This window comes from Lissotriton helveticus, chromosome 10, assembly GCF_964261635.1.
Source record: "Lissotriton helveticus chromosome 10, aLisHel1.1, whole genome shotgun sequence".
Classification (NCBI taxonomy): domain Eukaryota; kingdom Metazoa; phylum Chordata; class Amphibia; order Caudata; family Salamandridae; genus Lissotriton; species Lissotriton helveticus.
The window spans coordinates 332,817,566-332,830,135 of record NC_136071.1 but is presented as its reverse complement, the minus strand read 5'-3'; positions in this window follow the sequence as shown (position 1 = coordinate 332,830,135).

Genomic DNA, 12,570 nt, shown 5'->3' with positions numbered 1-12,570 from the left:
AGTTCGGACACTCCGATATATTGTGTGAAAGAAAGAAAGCCGGAAACCCACATTTTTTATCTCCAAGTTATAAACGCTAAAAACAAATGAGGACATTTAAAACAAAAACAAAAAAACAAAACAAAAAAAAAAAACTTGAAGAGTCAAAGGGGAACTCTTAAGTAATGCCTAATAGTAAGCATTTCCTGGACACGGCCGGCAGTGTGTAGGGAAAAATGCCATACTCGTTTCATGGAGGAGGGTGGGACAGGTATTTGCCTGGCAACTACAAGAGCCCCAACCTCAAGAGGGATTGTGTTGTTCTTTCCAAATGTTATTTACCTTTGCATGTGTAGAGTTAGAAATAGCATTCTTCTTTTTCATACAAAAGCAAGTATTTGAGTGGACAGGGATTTATTATTTGGACTGATTGCACTTTGAGTTCTGAGTCATGTTTCCTGACCTGTATCTACATCTTCCCCCTCCCCCTGAGGGAGCCTTGACTGCTCGACCACAGTGCACTAGGAGCCAAGGGCTGAAGGGGTACTTGGTCCAGTTGCTCAGGATCCATAGTAGGTCAAGGCCAAGGACATGAGGAGTAAAAGGCCTCAATCACCACAGTTGGGCCCAGTAACCCCTGCGTGCTCCATGGACCTCTGAAAGAAATTCTGACAGTATACAAACAAAGAGGGGCTTTAGATCCCCGCTCTTTATCTATTGGTCTGTTCTGTAGTCATTTTCAGTTTGCTGCCACCCACTGTAGCATACCAATTGGTGCAATGGATCAGCCATCTTCACACATTGGCTGCCTTGTGCTTTGAGTGCAGGAGCAGCCCGTGTAGGTAAGAGCTGTGGAGCGGGGTGGGGGATTTCGACAGATGATGACGAGGGAAAATTCATTATTTATTTATTTTTCCCTTGTGGTCGCCTGTTAAAATGCCCCCCCCACACACACATGCTGGCCCCACCACCCCACTGTTCTTACCTGCACCGGGTGCTCCTGTTTGAGTGGTAGTATTTTGCCTGCCTACATAAACACATCCATCTGAAAAGTTATACACTTCATGCCAGGGATGGTGGGCCAATACTTGTTTTAAGTAAACTTGCCTTTTAGAAGCAACAATACTGTTCCATTAAAATTGCACAGTGTTATTTTTTTCATTACAAGCATATTGCTTGACATTTAGGTGGAATGTGTGTTTCCATTTGTTTATGTAGCATATCCTTCTATTAGTAAAAAGAAGTTTCATCAGCTCTTCACGGCACACCTATCTGCTTTGTTAAAAATTGTTTTTCATGTATTCACAACAATGGAACATTGCAAAAAGTTTTAAATAATGTCCTTTTTAATTTGTTTTATTTTGGGGTGTCAAGTCAAGTCAAGTCAATACAAGCTTTATTCGATTATTTAAAATCATAAAAGCAATTCCATCACAATTCATATGATAAAAACGGTTCATATAAAACAATTTGGTTTAAAAAGCATTTAAGAGAACAATTTCATATATTTACATGGGATAGTGCAATTCATCGGTACAACTAATGGTTAATAATTATGATCACATATTATGGAGCATTTGTCTTCAGTTTTTTAGACTTAATACGCATAGCAGCAACCAAAAAACTTGCGACCCCAAATATTACTCTGATGCTACTCAGGAGCTGTAGATAACGGAGAGCGGGACGGACTTGTATGAACCCTGCTTCTCTCAAAATAGGTAATAAAAACTGTTTTCTACATGCCTCATAATGGCCACAAAACATAATAAAGTGCATCAGTGTCTGTTCAGCGAAATTATCACAGCTACAGGGAATAGATGGAACTGACTTTCCCCATATTGGATGGTGTATTTTATGGAGCGCTGCATTGATGAATGTATTTCTTATACCAAAAAGTAAGTTTAATATTAGAGTGGAAGCTGATGAAAGTAAACAGTACTCACCGTGGCACTGTTCACCATCCGTCGTTTACGTTGCTTTTGCCATTTCTGTGGCCAGGGTAGCAATGTTTGAGAAGCAAGGGGCACAACCCCTTGTCCTCTCTTCTGCTAATCTTGTCACAGGAGACTAAAGAATAAAGGTAATTTGGCCTTTGGTAGGCAGTTTCATTCTCCATCTTTCTTTTGCACTCTGCTCCTCACTCTCTCCACTATTCTCACAAGTTCCCCAAAACACCTCAGCTCCTTCTCACTTCTTGAGGAGTTGTAGCCCACAGCAATAACCTTGCCGCCTTGCAGTGAATGAGGGTTCTCTTCCTGGAAGAGGTTCTCTCCCGCATGGCAGTTGAAACACTCACACTGCCACAAGATCATGGACAGTCACCTTCTATTTTTTGTCTAGTTTGACCAGGTGTACTTTTTGTGAGATTTATACCTAGACAGAGAACAGTACGGGTTTTGTTCTAGGCCCTCTCCCACTAGATCCCTTGTGTGTTTATGAAGCAAGGGGCAAGCCAAGGGTCACAGTTGTGACCCTTAAATGATAGGCATGATTGTCACAGTAATTATATTGTGTCTCTGTCTAAGCTTTATGATTGGCAGGAAGACCTTCTAGAGCGGCTTTCTTCTCCATCTTTATTTTTCCTCATTGTAGATACGAGATACAATTTTGCACATTTAACCATATTTCTTGTAACTGTTTAGCATTCCACCAATACATGTCCAAAGTTTAGTTCACAGAGTATCTGGGGCATTGAGGATAAGATGAAGAGAACCCATCCTAAATATGGTAGGAATTAAATAGATCCTAAAAAACAAAATTAGACATTTGGTGATAGTTTGCTCTCCTACTAATTTACACATTTTGTAACATAATTCACTAATCCTGTCCTTTGCTGTTATGCCAAATTCTTACCATTTTACTGGGATCTCCTTAAATTGCACTTATAGTGGTGCAATTGCCCTTTGGCCTTCAGTACCTGAGTCATATTTTATTATCTGACCATTTTGCAGACCTCAGTTAAGATGGCCGTTCCCCCAATAAGATGTGGTGGCTGCTGAAAATACAGCCTTTTAACTTCCAATTAATTCATATAACTTTTTCCTGAGTTGGATGTGTCTCCTGGACCAACATAATTGGAGAATGAGTATTTTTCAACTAAGAAAAAATAGCATTCATTTTGCGTTCAATAGTTATCCCATTTACATTGATTGCTACTATTTCAAGTGTGTCCCTTAGATTCTTCAGTACTAATTTCCCCTGAAATATTCCTTCTTTTATCTGTGCTCTTCCCTTTTCAGCCCTCCTTCTCCCATCCCCACCATCCTACAGTCAGTGTAGATTTTAAACTGGACTCAGTGCAACCATTTTGCAATGCTTTTGGAATGCAGTTATCATTATTCTTGTAGTTACCTTCCTGTGCTGCATTTAATAGTTCCATTATGTCATTCCACCATGTGTAACTTCAAATTCTTGATGAGCATATCCTCGGCTTATGTGAGAAGTTGGCCTGGTATATGATGTCCACAATTCTGTGGGCACCTTGTATCAGTCCAAACAATCCCTTATGGTGATGGTTGTAAGTCAACCTTAAAAGACAAGCTATCCTAGGGGTAGCATGGACTAAGCAGCCTAACAGGCTTAACTCAAGAGGGCATGTGCAGCCAGCTGTTTTACCATATGCAATCCTGTAATATCAAATGAAAGGAGACCACACAAGTTATATATTATAAAAATATATGTATTTACTCTCAGAATAATCCCCTGTACTCTTTATGAGTATAGAAGCACAAGTGTTTAAACAAAAGCACAATATAACATATGAAAGTTGCACAATTATGGATAGGGCCGGTGGCCACTCAAACCATATATCAAAGAAGTGGTATAAGTATCACTATTCGATCGGTGGTAAGGCCTAGGGCCTTGGGAATCGCTGGGACTACACTGGACTAACAGCAGTTAGGACGGGAGTAGCCCGCGGGATTCGGGTGCAGCGCTAAAAGCACACGCATGCACCAATGCAAAGTCAATGGTGCGTAAAAGTTATCGAGTTACAGTTTTAAGAGTCTTCCGACTGGACTAGAAGGACAAAACTTTAGACTTAGACACTAGAGGTGTAACCCACTACAGGAGCACCGGCGTTCAAGAGTTACCTTGCCCACAGGAAGCGGGTGCACAGGTGCAAAAGCGTGTCGGGTCTCGCCGTGTAGATCTATGGAGCCTTGAGATGAAGATGCTGCAGGCGGCCAGAAGAGAAGTGTCCGGTGTGATCCAAGGGTGGATAGAAGATGTAGAGTACCTGAAAGCAGAGGGGACAGAGTCTGGGTCACTAGCCAGTGACCAGGAAGGAACCAGGCGATGTCGGGCGCAATCAGGTGTTGTCGTGAAGATTGTCTCCACTGCCACGTGGACTCGGGGGCATCGAGGATGACCAGGGTCAAATCACCAGCTGTCCCACAAAGGTTCTCGCTGTCGGCGGTGTCAGCTTCTGGATCAGAGTTAACAAGCCTTGGCAAGGGCAACCCACGCAGGATTCAAAGATCGCTTCTTACTCAGACCAGCAAGGTCAGAGTGGGTGCTCCTTTTCAGGGGAGCGAGGGCCAGTCTGGAGCAACCAGACTAGCAGAGCAAATTCAAAGGTTAGTCGGTACTGGGGCCACTAGCCAGCGGGCAAGCAACCGGACCAACGCGTCGAGCAGGAAAATGCAAAAGGGCCCCACGCAGCACTCGGTGAGTGTGGAGGGGTGAGCTTTGGTGCAAAAGATTCTCGGGGCTGGAGCTTCTCAAACTCCAATGCACAGCTTCGAGGAAGCCTCGGAAGCTGCACGATCAGCACTTCGTAGTTTTTTCCAAGATGGCCGCCCCCATGCTTCAGATCGCCTCCACGGGTCTCAGCTTTGCAGGGACTGTGGATCAGGCTGTTGGAAGGCAGGAACGCTGGGTCTTGTTGATCTCTGTTGCTCGAGTTCTGGCGGGAACTGCAACAAAGCAAATGGTGACGTGCTGGATGGTGCCTGTTTGCACAGGGTGGTCACTCCTTGACCACAAGGGAGATTCTTCAGTCTTCTACGTCGAGTAGGATGTCGAAGGGTCCAGAGTTTTGTTTCATAAGTTTCAGTCAGGATAATACGATGTGCATCTGCACAGCTCCTACATTTATTCCAAAACAAGGGCTGGATTACCTGCTAGATCCCTCCTATGGGTGGGACCCAGGAAGGGGGTGGTTACACCCCTTTTCCTTTGTCCAGTTTCGCGCCAGGACTGGGGCTGGAGGGCCCCAGAACCGGTTTGACTGGATTTTGCATGGGACACCTTGTGTGCCCCAGGCAGTGTCTAGTTTCTTTCAACCCACCCTGCTCCAATCCACTATCTCCTGTCTGGGGAGGTGTAGCACCTCCCTGTGACAGGAAACCCTTTGCCAAGTTTCGGTCAGCAGCAGGAGGTCAGACTTGTGTCGGGGCAGCAGCATCCATTTTGTGATGCTGAGGCTCTGGTTAAGATTAACCGCGTTTTAAGTAAAGTAACATGTCTTCTCCCTCTAGAAGGGTGGAATGCTACCCCCGTCGCCAGAACTGGCGAGGGGGTAGTATTCCAAAGTGTATGACACCAAACACGACATGTTTTGATAAAGCCAAACCAAAGTTAGCATTAACCGTGAGGATTATAATGCACTTAAGATTATATGGTATGGCAGTATCACTGGAACGGCAGTACGGAAATGGTTCCGACCTCTGCAGACAGGCTCAGCTCATGCTAGAGCACCATCTCACATAAAACCAAGCACTCTGCCTCCAGGATTGTTAAGGCCTGCCATAGGAGTGACTGATAGGTATATATGTGTCCAGATATAGGTTTAGATATAGGTATACTATATCGAAGCAAGGGGTGATTACACCACCTTGCCCCAGCTGAGTGATCAGCCAGTTGTGTCGATTTCAGTACCAGCCAGGGGTGGCAAAAGATATGCTGCAGCCCCTGGTAGGCCTTGGATGCACCTAGGGTACATGGAGTCCATTTTAGAGAGAGAGCAGATAGCCTGGGACCCTGATTAGCTAAACACTAGGCAAAAAATCTCGGGTAACCATAGTCAGGTATCCACCTTCCTACAGCTTAGTACTTTTTTTCTGGCCATAAAACTTCACACTTTTCAGGTTAATGAAATATCAGCATGTCTCCCAGGAAAGCCTCATTCAGGTCTCTAATTGTAAACATAGCGGCAGATATATCACGTTTCTTTTGTTCAAACTGGAAATATCTCATCTGTTTCAGATGTTCTGTAGTACCAAAAGACTAATCTGGAAAAAGGGAAAAGGGGAATCAGGCTAAGGATGTAATTTTTGTTTTCTCTGGCCTGGACTAGGATTTTCTCCTTAACTAAGAAGTTTTGCAAAACCGCTATCACAGTTCCTGTGGGGTGTCCTTATTTAGGGGTTTATGATGGAACACAGTCTACCTTACCAATTGATTCAGACTCTTGATATGTCTCTTTCATCCTCTAGAATTTTGTTTCTCAATAGCTGATTCATCTACTTAATGTCTCCTACTGCAGTTTGTGTTTTAAAATCCTCAGTGATATGATATGGATATGATATGGAATATTTCATGTAGACAGGATCTACATTTCTACATGTTTTCTGCCCAGTTATTGTATTTCTTCCTCTGCTTTTTTTCTTTTCTTTTCCAATTTGTTATTTTGTGAAATTAAGGGTTGACCTGTCTGACTCATATATTGACTTACTTTGCTTTTATTTTGTTATAATACATTTGACTAAAATAAATGTACTTTTTATTGTAGTCTAAACATTGTTCACAGCAACTTATTTTGGAAGATCATAGCCTCTGCAGCTATGATAGACCTTTAAGGATTACTCCTAGTGAGATTGAAATTCCAAGCAATGTAGGGACATCACCTGATTGCAGGTCAAATGGTTCTTTTAAGTACTGATTATTTATTCTGTGTGTCTAATATTTTCAGATCAGTTAATGCGGTCTGCACCATTCTTGGAACAAGGGTCATACAATAAATTAATGACTATAAAAAGACATTTTGGTTATCTTACACATCGACCCTTGTCTCAGAAAACTTAAAATGAATATTAAAGCATGGCCCCTTTTACTATTCTTTCTGTTGGAGGACAAAAGGTAAAATGCTCAACTTTTAGATACTTTTTTGTTTAATCGTTTTAATAGATTCATCTACTTAATGTCTCCTACTGCAGTTTGTGTTTTAAAATCCTCAGTGATATGATATGGAATATTTCATGTAGATAGGATCTACATTTCTTCATGTTTTCTGCCCAGTTATTGTATTTCTTCCCCTGCTTTTTTTCTTTTCTTTTCCAATTTGTTTGGAGACTTTCTACACAAAGTACGTTCCACTTCCTCAGACTGATTACTTGAAGATCAAAGCTATAGGTGTGAATAAAATAATGTGTTGGCCTAGCCCAGGGTGCCTGACTTGGGTTAAAGAGGGAGAGGGGCATGGTTTGCATTCATGATGAACTTTACTCAATTATTGTCTTATTTTATTAGCCAATGTTCATTATTTTGTGAAATTAAGGGTTGACCTGTCTGACTCATATATTGATTTACTTTGCTTTTATTTTGTTATAATACATTTGACTACAATAAATGTACTTTTTATTGTAGTCTAAACCTTGTTCACAGCAACTTATTTTGGAAGATCATAGCCTCTGCAGCTATGATATACCTTTAAGGATTACTCCTAGTGTGATTGAAATTCCAAGCAATGTAGGGACATCACCTGATTGCAGGTCAAATGGTTCTTTTAAGTACTGATTATTTATTCTGTGTGTCTAATATTTTCAGATCAGTTAATGCGGTCTGCACCATTCTTGGAACAAGGGTCATTCAATAAATTAATGACTGTAAAAAGACATTTTGGTTATCTTACACATCGACCCTTGTCTCAGAAAACTTAAAAATGTATATTAAAGCATGGCCCCTTTTACTATTCTTTCTGTTGGAGGACAAAAGGTAAAATGCTCAACTTTTAGATACTTTTTTGTTTAATCGTTTTAATAGAGCCAAAAGATGTTAAGCAGGAAAGACATTCATACTGAACTTATTCATATCTTTAATTGGTGTTATGGTTATGAACTGGCCAAGGTACAAACAAGCAAACAGAACCAAACCTACTCTAAGGTAAAGCATTTAACCCTGGGCGTAGTGAGCGTAGTGGGGCTACGCGAAGCTACGCAAAGTGGGCGAGAAACTACGTCCCACCTGCGCACTTCGCGTAACCCCACTACGCGCCGCATGCCCCCCTCCCGAACATACCTAATTTTTAAGAAATGGGCACATAAAAATAAATAAAAGACACTTACCTTGCTCGCGGTGTCCCGGGGCTCCCTCTGCTCGTTCACGCCGTTCACGCCGCGGTCTGCTAACCAAATCGCGAGAAATGCGCATGCGCGGTGCCCCCGCATGTGCATTGGTTAGCAGACTGTGGCGTGAACGAGCAGAGGGAGCCCCGGGACGCCACGGACAAGGTAAGTGTCTTTATTTATTTTTATGTGCCCATTTCTTACAAATTAGGTATGTTCGGGAGGGCGGGAGGGAGGCGGGTGGCGGGCAACTTCGCTACGCCCAAGAAGTGGGCGTAGTGTTGCCTGCTTCGACTACTTTGCAAAGGGCTAAGTAGGCAACACTAGCGAAGTCATTCGCCCAGGGTTAATTTAAATAAGAGTCACCCATGGCATCTAAACCCCAAAAAATTAATTTGCCAAACTAGCCAGCCATTACATACTTGTTATACACCAACTGTTAGAAGCCTTAGGGTGGTCTTCCCCCAAATGTTTTGCCTTCTCCTCTCCTTTGTGCACCTTACCACTGCTAACCAGTGATAAAGTGCTTGTGCTCACACTTTATAACATGGTAAAACTGGCTTACATATGATTGTCATATTTAATTTACTTATAAGTCCTTAATAAAGTAGAATACTGTATATCCAGGGCTGGTAAATTAAATGTTGCTATTGGGTCCTGCAACATCATTTGTGCTGCTCATTTAAGTAGCTCCTTAAAACATGTTTCAGGCCTAACATTGCAACCTGCATGAGTGTTTAATTACCAATTCGGCTTAACAAATTAAACCCCATGCCTGGCCTAAAACTCCCTTTTTTATTACATATAAGTCACCCTCAAGTTAGGGCCTGAATAGCCCATAGGACAGGGTGTATTGTATTTAAAATGTGGACATTTACTTTTAAGATTGACATGTCCCAGTAGTGAAAACATCAGGAATTTGTTTTTCACTACTGTGAGGCCTACCACTCCCAAAGGATAACATTGCATTACCTTATTACTTTTATTAAGTAATAACTTTTGTTTGGGAACAGGTGGGAATGTCATGTTTTGTGTCTAAGGAATTGTAATTTCAAATCCTCTTTAATAGTAAAGTTGGATATTAAGTCACAAGTCTTAAAATGCCTCTTTTGGAAAGTTGGCATTGTTTTGTCATAACCATTTGCTAACTTCAGCCTGTATCCTGGGTCCCATGACCAGGTACAGTTGGCAGTTGGACCTTACGTATTCGTACCAGACAGCCACACACTAGGGGATTGGGTGCTGGCAGGATGGTATTGTATGGTTCATAGTATATCATAAAGAATGTGTATTTGGGCAACATAAATGTCTAAACTGTGCGAGTCTGAGTCCATGCACACCACTTGTCAGATCATGTACCAGAACTCAATGTTCACAGGAACAGTAAGGCTGAACGTCCTGTCTATGATGCCTTTTTCCTAACTCCCCAACGTCTCTAGTACCAGAAATACTCTGACTTCAGAAACGAGGGGGAAGGGGAATGGGAAGAAAAGAGAGACTGCCACTGTGGTGCCCTCACAGGTTGAATCCCTGGACTGGTTCTCTGCACCTGTAATCACAAGCAAAATATTACTACAGTTCTTGTTGCTAACTATTCCTTCCACAACTATTCTCTGACTTATGTATGGTACCTGTTATAACAGTGGATTTAGCATCTCTCCTATAGAATTGTCAGATTGGTAAGATATCAGCTCCAAAAATATAAATAAAGAAAAAAACAATGTTTAAGCAAACGTATTCATATCAGTCTTTTTTCTGTCTTACAGAGTTCCTGCTGAAGCTCGTAGATGTCTTGCTGCAATTGTTGGTAAGTGCAAATATATATATACTTATAGTTACTAGAAGGTCTACGATTAGAAGCACTGTACATACTGTACAGAACAGTCCTGTACAACAAGTAGTTAATTCTGTCTATGTACTTGTTGAGCATATGAGATAATGTGCTTGAGTTAAACTCTGGAATTGCCCAAATAAAAATAGGCAGTCTATGCGCAATGAATACCAAAATAATATTTCTGACAGGAGGCCATGAGAGTTCTTATCAAATGAAGTTCCTAATAGTTAGTTCTTAGCGTCAGAATCAAACCTTAGGATAATGAAATAAATTCCTCTTTACAGACCTCAAAAGTGTTGCTGTAGTACCTTTCACAAACCTCCAGATGCGAGGTTGAAATTCCTTTCACCTGCCTTCAGACACACTGTTGAATTTCTTTCGCCAAATTCCAGACGCGCTGCTGAACATCACCTTGAAACCTCCAGGCGTTCTGCTGACTCAGACGGGAGAACTGCGAGCGATAAATCCTCGCTAAGAATATTCTAAAGGTCAAGACTAGAAGCACTTCAGCAATTCCCTGTCCCTGCTTCTGAAAATACGGTTGAAGTGCGAAGCACTCCAGGTGCCCGGGCACGATAACCGCCAACCTTACTAAAAAACACTAAAGCACTAACCTCATCCCAGTGCCCACCATCTTGAAAATACCGCAGAGGAGAAAGGGAAACCTAAGAATCATTAGAATTCCAGAAACATCTTGCCACTAGTTGGCTCCACTTAATTGGAGCATGTAAAATGGAATACCCTTGATTTACTCTAAATGAGGTCCCAGAACAGCTATGCTTAAGGAATGGAAAATCAGTCCTGGCAGTACCCCCCACCAAAACCCCTTCTCTTCCCTCTTTAGGCTTTTGAGGATGAGTCTTGTGGAATTCCTTAACCAGCCTAGGGGCATGAACATTAGTACTGGGTTTCCAAGATCTTTCTTCAGGACCGAAACCCTTCCAATCAATTAAATAAAATAATCTCCCTCTACTGACCTTTGAATCAATAATTCTTTTAACCTCAAATTCTTCTTCAGATTGCACTTGAATTGGAGCTGAGGTAAAATCTTTTTTAGATCTGGGGGACTCCTTTTGATCAAGGAAACATGAAAAACTGGATGTACTTTAAACTTACTAGGGAGTTTGACTTTTACATTGATGGGGTTCACCATCCTTTCAACTAGATAGGGACCTATGTATCGTGGTTGAAACTTCTTCTTACCTCTCAACCGCATATTTTGAGTAGAGATCCAAACCTGGGGCCAGATGTAGGAAGCCTAATACCGGTCGGTAACGGCCGAAATTACCGAATTTCGTCCATTACCGACCGGTATTAGGCTTTTCAGATGTAGGGGGCCACATTTCAGGATTCAGTAATTTACCGAATCGGTAATTTAAGAAATCGGTAAATTACCGATTTCTTAAAATACCGATTCGGTAAATTACTGAATCTGTAATGTAGGGAGCACTCAAGTGAGTGCTTCTTACATTTAAGGATTCATTATTTACCACCAACTATTAGTTGGTGGTAAATAACAAATTCCTTTTAAAAAGCAATTTTTGGCTTTTTATTCAGTGCCATGTGGCAGACATACATGCCCTTAGGGCATGTATGTGTGCCACATGTGCACCCATGCACTATTCAGGGGTGCAACAGGGTGTCAATGTGACACCCTGCTACCCTTGAAAGGGTTCCCCCTATTACCGATTCGGTATTTACCGAATCGGTAATTCCCGTTCATTCCTATGGGCCTCCGGGCCGAATCTTACCGATTCTGTAATTTTTACCGAAAAATTATCTACATCCCATTTACCTATTCTTAAATACTGAATCGGTAAAATTCGGTATTTAAGAATAGGTAAATTGAGATTACCTACATCTGGCCCCTGGTCTCTAGGCTAAAAAATGGGAATTGCTCTTCTTCCTTTGTCTGCCTGTTTCTTATGAGAATCTTTAGCCTTTGCCTCATTTTGGGAAGCTAATTGGTAAGCCTCCTGCAAATCATGAATGACCTTTTCAGCAGCCGGGACATCACTGTCTACCTTGCCAACTAACATGTTGGGGTGTCTACCTGAATTCAAATAAAATGGAGGACATGCTGTAGAGGAGTACACTGAATTGTTATAGGCAAATTCAGCTGTCCAAAGCAAAGCTGCCCACTCTCCCTCTTGATCCATTAAGTACAACCGCAAATGCTGCTCAAGATCCTGATTCACTATCTCAGTTTGTCCATCCGTCTCAGGATGGAAACTGGTGGACAAACGAGAGTCTACTCTCAGACCTTTTAAGCAAGATTTCCAAAAGTAGGACACAAATTGAGTTCCCCAATCGGAAATTACAATCTTTGGAATTCCATGCAATTTTACAATATGTTGAGTGAACAGTTTGGCCAACTTCGGAGCACTTGGAAGGGCTTCTAGTGGAATGAAATGACTCATTTTAGTAAAATGGTCAACCACCACCCAAATAGTGGAATAACCCTGACTAGAC